General features: G+C 57.3%; 1 protein-coding gene across 2 annotated transcripts in view; it reads right to left on the bottom strand.

The window, feature by feature from the left end:
- Positions 1-9,635, bottom strand: part of igf2bp2a (insulin-like growth factor 2 mRNA binding protein 2a) — a 607,906-nt gene that overhangs the window by 498,998 nt on the left and 99,273 nt on the right. The gene's annotated exons all lie outside the window — the stretch shown is intronic.

Below are 9,635 nucleotides of genomic sequence, written 5' to 3' on the forward strand. Positions count from 1 at the left end.
CCGCCCTCACCGCCAGACTCCCCCGCCCTCACCGCCAGACTCCCCCGCCCTCACGCTCCAGATCCCCTCGCCCTCACCGTCAGACTCCCCTCCCTCACCGCTCAGACTCCCCCCGCCCTCACCGCAGACTCCCCCGCCCTCACGCGCTCAGACTCCCCCGCCCCTCACCGCCAGACTCCCCGCCCTCACCGCCAGACTCCCCCGCCCTCACCGCCAGACTCCCCCGCCCTCACCGCCCAGACTCCCCCGCCCTCGCCGCCAGACTCCCCCGCCCTCGCCGTCAGACTCCCCCGCCCTCGCCGTCAGACTCCCCCGCCCTCGCCGTCAGACTCCCCCGCCTCGCCGTCAGACTCCCCCGCCCTCGCCGTCAGACTCCCCCGCCCTCGCCGTCAGACTCCCCCGCCCTCACCGCCAGACTCCCCCGCCCCTCGCCGCCAGACTCCCCCGCCCTCACCGCCAGACTCCCCCCCTCCCCTGCGAACGCCAGACTCCCCCGCCCTCACCGTCAGACTCCCCCCCTCCCCTGCGAACGCCAGACTCCCCCGCCCTCACCGTCAGACTCCCCCGCCCTCACCGCCAGACTCCCCCGCCCTCACCGCCAGACTCCCCCCGCCCTCACCGCCAGACTCCCCCGCCCTCACCGCCAGACTCCCCCGCCCTCGCCGTCAGACTCCCCCGCCCTCACCGCCAGACTCCCCCGCGCCCTCACCGCCAGACTCCCCCGCCCTCACCGCCAGACTCCCCGCCCTCGCCGTCAGACCTCCCCCCTCCCTGCGAACGCCAGACTCCCCCGCCCTCACCGCCAGACTCCCCCGCCCTCACCCTGCGCACGCCAGACTCCCCCGCCCCTCACCGTCAGACTCCCCCCCTCCCCTGCGAACGAGCCAGACTCCCCCGCCCTCACCGCCAGACTCCCCCGCCCTCACCGCCAGACTCCCCCGCCCTCAACCGCCAGACTCCCCCGCCCTCACCGCACAGCTCCCCCGCCCTCGCCGTCAGACTCCCCCCCTCCCCTGCGACCGCAGACTCCCCCCGCCCTCACCGTCCAGACTCCCCCGCCCTCACCGCCAGACTCCCCCGCCCTCACGCATCAGACTCCCCCCCTCCCCTGCGACGCCAGACTCCCCCCGCCCTCACCGCCAGACTCCCCCGCCCTCACCGCCAGACTCCCCCGCCCTCACCGCCAGACTCCCCCGCCCTCACCATCAGACTCCCCCGCCCTCCACCGTCAGACTCCCCCCGCCCTCACCGCCAGACTCCCCCGCCCTCACCGCCAGACTCCCCGCCCTCACCGCCAGACTCCCCCTCCCTCACCGTCAGACTCCCCCGCCCCTCACCGTCAGACTCCCCCTCCCTCACCGTCAGACTCCCCCGCCCTCACCGTCAGACTCCCCCCGCCCTCACCGTCAGACTCCCCGCCCTCACCGTCAGACTCCCCGCCCTCACCGTCAGACTCCCCGCCCTCACGCCGACTCCCCCGCCCTCACCGCCAGACTCCCCCGCCCTCACGCTCAGACTCCCCACCCTCACCGTCAGACTCCCCCGCCCTCACCGTCAGACTCCCCCGCCCTCACCGTCAGACTCCCCCGCCCTCACCGCCAGACTCCCCCGCCCTCACCGCCAGACTCCCCCTCCCTCACCGTCAGACTCCCCCGCCCTCACCGCCAGACTCCCCCGCCCTCACCGCCAGACTCCCCCGCCCTCACCGTCAGACTCCCCCGCCCTCACCGTCAGACTCCCCCGCCCTCACCGTCAGACTCCCCCGCCCTCACCGTCCAGACTCCCCCGCCCTCACCGTCAGACTCCCCCCGCCCTCACCGTCAGACGTCCCCCGCCCTCGCCGTCAGACTCCCCGCCCTCACCGTCAGACTCCCCCGCCCTCACCGTCAGACTCCCCCGCCCTCACCGCAACTCCCCCGCCCTCACCGTCAGACTCCCCCGCCTCACCGCCAGACTCCCCGCCCTCACCGTCCAGACTCCCCGCCCTCACCGTCAGACTCCCCCGCCCTCACCGCCAGACTCCCCCGCCCTCACCGTCAGACTCCCCCTCGCCCGTCACCGTCAGACTCCCCCGCCCTCACCGTCAGACTCCCCCGCCCTCACCGTCAGACTCCCCGCCCTCACCGTCAGACTCCCCCGCCCTCACCGTCAGACTCCCCCCGCCCTCACCGCCAGACTCCCCCTCCTCACCGTCAGACTCCCCCGCCCTCACCGCCAGACTCCCCCGCCCTCACCGCCAGACTCCCCCGCCCTCACCGCCAGACTCCCCCGCCCTCACCGTCAGACTCCCCCGCCCTCACCGCCAGACTCCCCGCCCTCACCGCCAGGACTCCCCCGCCCTCACCGTCAGACTCCCCCGCCCTCACCGTCAGACTCCCCCCCTCCCCTGCGAACGCCAGACTCCCCCCCTCCCCTGCGAACGCCAGACTCCCCCGCCCTCACCGCCAGACTCCCCCCTCCCCTGCGAACGCCAGACTCCCCCCGCCCTCACCGTCAGACTCCCCCCCTCCCCTGCGAACGCCAGACTCCCCCGCCCTCACCGTCAGACTCCCCCCCTCCCCTGCGAACGCCAGACTCCCCCGCCCTCACCGTCAGACTCCCCCGCCCTCACCGCCAGACTCCCCGCCCTCACCGCCAGACTCCCCCCCTCCCCTGTGAACGCCAGACTCCCCCGCCCTCACCGTCAGACTCCCCCGCCCTCACCGCCAGACTCCCCCGCCCTCAACCGCCAGACTCCCCCGCCCTCACCGCCAGACTCCCCCGCCCTCGCCGTCAGACTCCCCGCCCCTCACCGTCAGACTCCCCCTCCCTCACCGTCAGACTCCCCCGCCCTCACCGCCAGACTCCCCCGCCCTCACCGCCAGACTCCCCCCGTCCCTCACCGCCAGACTCCCCCGCCCTCACCGTCAGACTCCCCCGCCCTCACCGCCAGACTCCCCCGCCCTCACCGCCAGACTCCCCCGCCCTCACCGCCAGACTCCCCCGCCCCTCACCGCCAGACTCCCCCGCCCTCACCGCCAGACTCCCCCCACCTCCCCTGCGAACGCCAGACTCCCCCGCCCTCACCGTCAGACTCCCCCGCCCTCACCGCCAGACTCCCCCGCCCTCACCGCCAGACTCCCCCGCCCTCACCGCCAGACTCCCCCCCTCCCCTGCGAACGCCAGACTCCCCCGCCCTCACCGCCAGACTCCCCCGCCCTCACCGCCAGACTCCCCCCCTCCCCTGCGAACGCCAGACTCCCCCCGCCCTCACCGCCAGACTCCCCCGCCCTCACCGCCAGACTCCCCCCCACCCCTGCGAACGCCAGACTCCCCCGCCCTCACCGTCAGACTCCCCCGCCCTCGCCGCCAGACTCCCCCGCCCTCACCGCCAGACTCCCCCCCACCCCTGCGAACGCCAGACTCCCTCTCTCCCAGAGACTAAAATACCTGAGACTGTAGCAGTCGTATCAGTCACATGGACACAGCTTAATGCTTATCACAGCCCTTCCTGCTAACAATTCAGGGGCAATTATCTACTACTTCCTGGCAATTTCGTAGCAGTTCGAAGAATCTGTCGAGTAAACTATTACGAGCAACAGGTTGAGATAGGCTTTCTCTGTTATTTTAAACCTATGTTCATGGCAGAATGCACTGCCAAAAGCCGTCTGAGAATCAGCGAATCGGTGTTGCTGGTTAAGCGATCATTGCAGTTATGATTACAAAGTGGAATTCTTCAAACAAAACACAAATACAATCAGTAACTGGAGAGGATTGTTGTCGCTGAGCTCAGTTACTATAACTGGCACTGTTACATCATAGGACACTGAAGCCACTTAATGGTGATCTTTTTAATTCATCACCTCAAATTCCTCCTAGAACAAGCATTATACAATGACAGACCTGTACCCACCAGTCCTGTACCCCAGTGTTATACAGTGACAGACCTGTACCCACCAGTACTGTACCCCAGTGTTATACAGTGACAGACCGGCACCCACCAGTACTGTACCCCAGTGTTATACAGTGACAGACCTGTACCCACCAGTACTGTACCCCAGTGTTATACAGTGACAGACCGGCACCCACCAGTACTGTACCCCAGTGTTATACAGTGACAGACCTGTACCCACCAGTACTGTACCCCAGTGTTATACAGTGACAGACCTGTACCCACCAGTACTGGACCCCAGTGTTATACAGTGACAGACCTGTACCCACCAGTACTGTACCCCAGTGTTATACAGTGACAGACCTGTACCCACCAGTACTGGACCCCAGTGTTATACAGTGACAGACCTGTACCCACCAGTACTGTACCCCAGTGTTATACAGTGACAGACCTGTACCCACCAGTACTGTACCCCAGTGTTATACAGTGACAGACCTGTACCCACCAATACTGTACCCCAGTGTTATACAGTGACAGACCTGTACCCACCAGTACTGTACCCCAGTGTTATACAGTGACAGACCTGTACCCACTAGTACTGTACCCCAGTGTTATACGGTGACAGACCTGTACCCACCAGTACTGTACCCCAGTGTTATACAGTGACAGACCTGTACCCACCAGTACTGTACCCCAGTGTTATAGTGACAGACCTGTACCCACCAGTTGACATGAATCTTGTCATTCATGTGGAAGTGACCTATGAAATGATACTGGGCGGCCTGCTGGTGGCGCTGTCCAGGGAGAGTATAAATACTCGGGCATGGGCCCAGCTTGCTCAGGGCATTCTTTAACAGGAACTAGTGAAGGACACAACTAGATCTCCATGTTGAAAAACAGTTGATTAAAGCCTTGTTTAATACTCAGACCAAGTGCCTAGTAGTTTTCTTACGTCACCAGTACGGTACCCCAGTGTAATACGGTGACAGACCTGTACCCACCAGTGCATACCCCAATGTTATGCAGTGAGAGACCTGTACCTGCCAGTACTGTACCCCAGTGTTATACAGTGACAGACCTGAATCCACCAGTACTGTACCCCAGTGTTAGACAGTGACAGACCTGAATCCACCAGTACTGTACCCGTGTTAGACAATGACAGACCTGAATCCACCAGTACTGTATGCCAGTGTTATACAGTGACAGACCTGTGCCCACTAGTACTGTACCCCAGTGTTAGTGACTGACCTGTACCCACCAGTGCGTACCCCAATGTTATGCAGTGACAGACCTGTACCCGCCAGTACTGTACCCCAGTGTTGTACAGTGACAGACCTGAATCCACCAGTACTGTATGCCAGTGTTATACAGTGACAGACCTGTGCCCACTAGTACTGTACCCCAGTGTTAGTGACTGACCTGTAACCACCAGTACTGTACCCCAGTGTTACAATGACAGACCTGTGCCCACCAGTACTGTACCCCAGTGTTACAATGACAGACCTGTGCCCACCAGTACTGTACCCCAGTGTTACAATGACAGACCTGTAACCACCAGTACTGTACCCCAGTGTTACAATGACAGGCCTGTGCCCACCAGTACTGTACCCCAGTGTTACAATGACAGACCTGTAACCACCAGTACTGTACCCCAGTGTTACAATGACAGACCTGTGCCCACCAGTACTGTACCCCAGTGTTACAATGACAGACCTGTACCCACCAGTACTGTACCCCAGTGTTACAATGACAGACCTGTGCCCACCAGTACTGTACCCCAGTGTTACAATGACAGACCTGTACCCACCAGTACTGTACCCCAGTGTTACAATGACAGACCTGTACCCACCAGTACTGTACCCCAGTGTTAGTGACTGACCTGTACCCACTAGTACTGCACCCCAGTGTTAGTGACAGACCTGTGCCCACCAGTACTGTATCTCAGTGCTCATAGAATCGTAGAAAGTTACAGCACGGAAGGAGGCCATTTCGGCCCATTGTGTCCGCGCCGGCCAACAAAGAGCTATCCAGCCTAATCCCACTTCCCAGCTCTTGGTCCGTAGCCCTGCAGGTTACAGCATCCCAAGTGTACATCCAAGTACTTTTTAAATGTGGTTAGGTTTCCTGCCTCTACCACCCTTTCAGGCAGTGAGTTCCAGGCCCCCACAACCCTCTGGGTGAAGACATTTCCCCTCAAATCCCCTCTAAACCTTCCACCAATTACTTTAAATCTGTGCCCCCTGGTTTTTGACCCCTCTGCTAAGGGAAATAGGTCCTTTCTATCCACTTTATCTAGGACCATCATAATTTTATACACCTCAATAAGGTCTCCCCTCAGCCTCCTCTGTTCCAAGGAAAACAGACCCAGCCTATCCAGTCTTTCCTCATAGCTAAGATTCTCTACTTCCGGCAACATCCTTGTAAATCTCCTCTGTACCCTCTCTAGTGCAATCACATCTTTCCTGTAATGTGGTGACCAGAACTGCACGCAGTACTCTAACTGAGGCCTAACTAGTGTTTTATACAGTTGAAGCATAACCCCCCCTGCTCTTGTATTCTATGCCACGGCTAATAAAGGCAAGCATTCCGTATGCCTTCTTAATCACCTTATCTACTTGGCCTGCTACCTTCAGGGATCTGTGGACATGCACTCCAAGGTCCCTCTGTTCCTCTACACTACTCAGTGTCCTACCATTTAATATGTATTCCCTTTCCTTGTTAGCCCTCCCCAAATGCATTACCTCATGCTTCTCCGGATTGAATTCCATTTGCCACTGTTCTGCCCACCTGACCAATTTATTGATATCTTCCTGCAGTCTGCAGCTTCCTTCTTCAGTATCAACCACACAGCCGATTTTAGTATCATCTGCAAACTTCTTAATCATACCCCTTATATTCAAGTCCAGATCATTGATATATACCACAAAAAGCGATGGACCTAGTACTGAGCCCTGCGGAACCCCACTGGAAACAGCCTTCCAGTCACAAAAACACCCATCAACCATTACCCTCTGCTTCCTGTCTGAGCCCGTTTTGAATCCAACTTCACACTTTGCCCTGCATCCCATGGGCTTTTAACTTTGTGACCAGTTTGCCATGTGGAACCTTATCAAAAGCCTTGCTAAAGTCCATATACACTACATCAAACGCACTACCCTCATCTACCCTCCTTGTTACCTCCTCAAAAAATTAAATCAAGTTTGTCAGACATGACGTTCCCTTAGCAAATCCATGCTGACTATCCTTGATTAATCCAAAAAGAAAATACTGCAGATGCTGGAAATCTGAAATAAAAACAGAAAATGCTGGAGAAACTCAGCAGGTCAGGCAGCATCTGTGGAGAGAGAAACAGAGTTAACGTTTCAGGTCAATGACCTTTTGTCAGAACTGGAAAAAAGCAGGAAATGGAACAGATTTTTAAGCAAGTGAAGAGGCTAGGAAAGGGGGGAGGAGATGAAAGAACAAAAGGGAAGGTCTGTGATAGGATGGAAGGCGGGAGAGATTAAGAGACATTAAGAGATATTCAAGGCAAAAGGAGATGGTAATGGAACAGGTTAAGAAACAAAGGATGGCTCTAGATGGTACAAAGAAGGTTCACTCGGTTAATCCCGGGGATGAGGGGGTGGTCATATGAGGAGAGGTTGAGTAGATTGGGACTCTACTCATTGGAGTTCAGAAGAATGAGAGGCGATCTTATTGAAACATATAAGATTGTGAAGGGGCTTGATCGGGTGGATGCGGTGAGGATGTTCCCAATGATGGGTGAAACTAGAACTAGGGGGCATAATCTTAAAATAAGGGGCTGCTCATTCAAAACTGAGATGAGGAGAAACTTCTTCACTCAGAGGGTGGTAGGTTTGTGGAATTTGCTGCCCCAGAAAGCTGTGGAAGCTACATCATTAAATAAATTTAAAACAGAAATAGATAGTTTCCTAGAAGTAAAGGGAATAAAGGGTTACGGGGAGCGGGCAGGAAATTGGACATGAGTCTGGGTTCGGAATGGTCATGGCCCTGTGGGTAGTGGAGCGGGCCCAGGGGCCGTGTAGCCTTGTTCTGCTCCTACTGTGTTCTAATTCTGTTAGATTTCAGGAGATGGTTTTATTCCTGTTCCTGGCTGGGGTGGAGATCGCCTTTACAGAAGGTAAGTACTGTAACAAATATAGGGACAGAGTGATCTCCTGGAAGAATTTCGATCGCCTAGATGGGTCGGAGAGGAATTTCCCAGATTTTTTTCTCCCAAATTGGCCATTGGGTCTTTATCTGGTTTTTCGCCTCTCCCGGGAGATCACATGGGTTCGGGTGGATGCAGAGTGATAGAAGATTTGAGGTTAGGATCAGATCAGCCATGATCTTATTGAATGGTGGAGCAGGCTCGAGGGGCCGATTGGCCTACTCCTGCTCCTATTTCTTATGTTCTTATGTTCTTATGTTCTTAAGTGTAAATGTACTAGCAGAATGAAAGACAGTTGCCATGTGGGGGAGAAGAAAAAAAGACAAAAAGTGTGGATAAAATATATACATAATATATAGGGGTCGATGTCATGATATGAAATTGTTGAACTCAATATTGAGTCCGGAAGGCTGTAAAGTGCCTAATCGAAAGATGAGGTGCTGTTCCTCGAGCTTACGCTGAGCTTCCGTGGAACAATGCAAGAGGCCGAGGACGGTGAGGCCTGAGTGGGAGTGGAGCAGGGAATTAAAGTGACAGGCGACCGAAAGCTCGGGGTCCCCCTTGCAGACTGAACGGAGGTGTTCTGCAAAGCGGTCACCCAATCTGCGTTTGGTCTCCCCAGTGTAGAGGAGACCACATCGTGAGCAGCGAATACAGTATACTAGATTGCAAGAAGTACAAGTAAATCGCTGTTTCATCTGGAAGGGGTGTTTGGGGCCTTGGACAGTGGGAAGGGGGGAGGTGCAAGGGGAAGGGTTGTTGGGTGTGATAGCGGAATGGACAAGGGTGTCGCAGAGGGAGCGGTCCCTACGGAATGCTGAAAGGGGAGGGGAGGGGAAGATGTGTTTGGTGGTGGGATCACGCTGGAGGTGGCGGAAATGGCGGAGGATGATCCGTTGAATGTGGAGGCTGGTGGGGTGAAAGGTGAGGACAAGGGGAACCCTATCGTAGTTCTGGGAGGGAAGGGAAGGGGTGAGAGCAGAAGTGCGGGAAATGGAACGGACACGGTCGAGAGCCGTGTCAACCACTGTAGAGGGGAATCCTCGGTTGAGGAAAAAGGAAGACATGTCAGAAGCACTGGTATGGAAGGTGGCATCTTCAGAGCAGATGCGGCGGAGACAGAGAAACTGGGAGAATGGAATAGACTCCTTACAGGAGGCAGGGTGGGAAGAAGTGTAGTCCAGGTAGCTGTGGTAATCAGTGGGCTTGTATTGAATGTTTGTCAATTACCTATCTCCAGAGATGGAGACGAAGAAGTCGAGGAAGGGAAGGGAAGAGTCAGAGATGGGCCATGTGAAGGTGAGGGAAGGATGGAAATTGGAAGCAAAGTGAATGAAATTATCTAGTTCAGGATGAGAGCAGGAAACGGCACCGATACAGTCATCAATGTACCGGAAAAAGAGGTGAGGGAGGGGACCTGAGTAGGACTGGAACAAAGAGTGTTCCACATATCTGACAAAAAGGCAAGCATAGCTAGGACTCATGCGGGTTCCCATAGCAACACCTTTGATTTGGAGGAAGTGAGTGGAGTCAAAGGAGAAGTTGTTCAATGTGAGAACAAGTTCAGCTAGGTGAAGGAGGGTGGGGACTGGT

This window comes from Somniosus microcephalus, chromosome 4, assembly GCF_052327205.1.
Source record: "Somniosus microcephalus isolate GS21.2 chromosome 4, FLI_Smic_1.0, whole genome shotgun sequence".
NCBI lineage: Eukaryota > Metazoa > Chordata > Chondrichthyes > Squaliformes > Somniosidae > Somniosus > Somniosus microcephalus.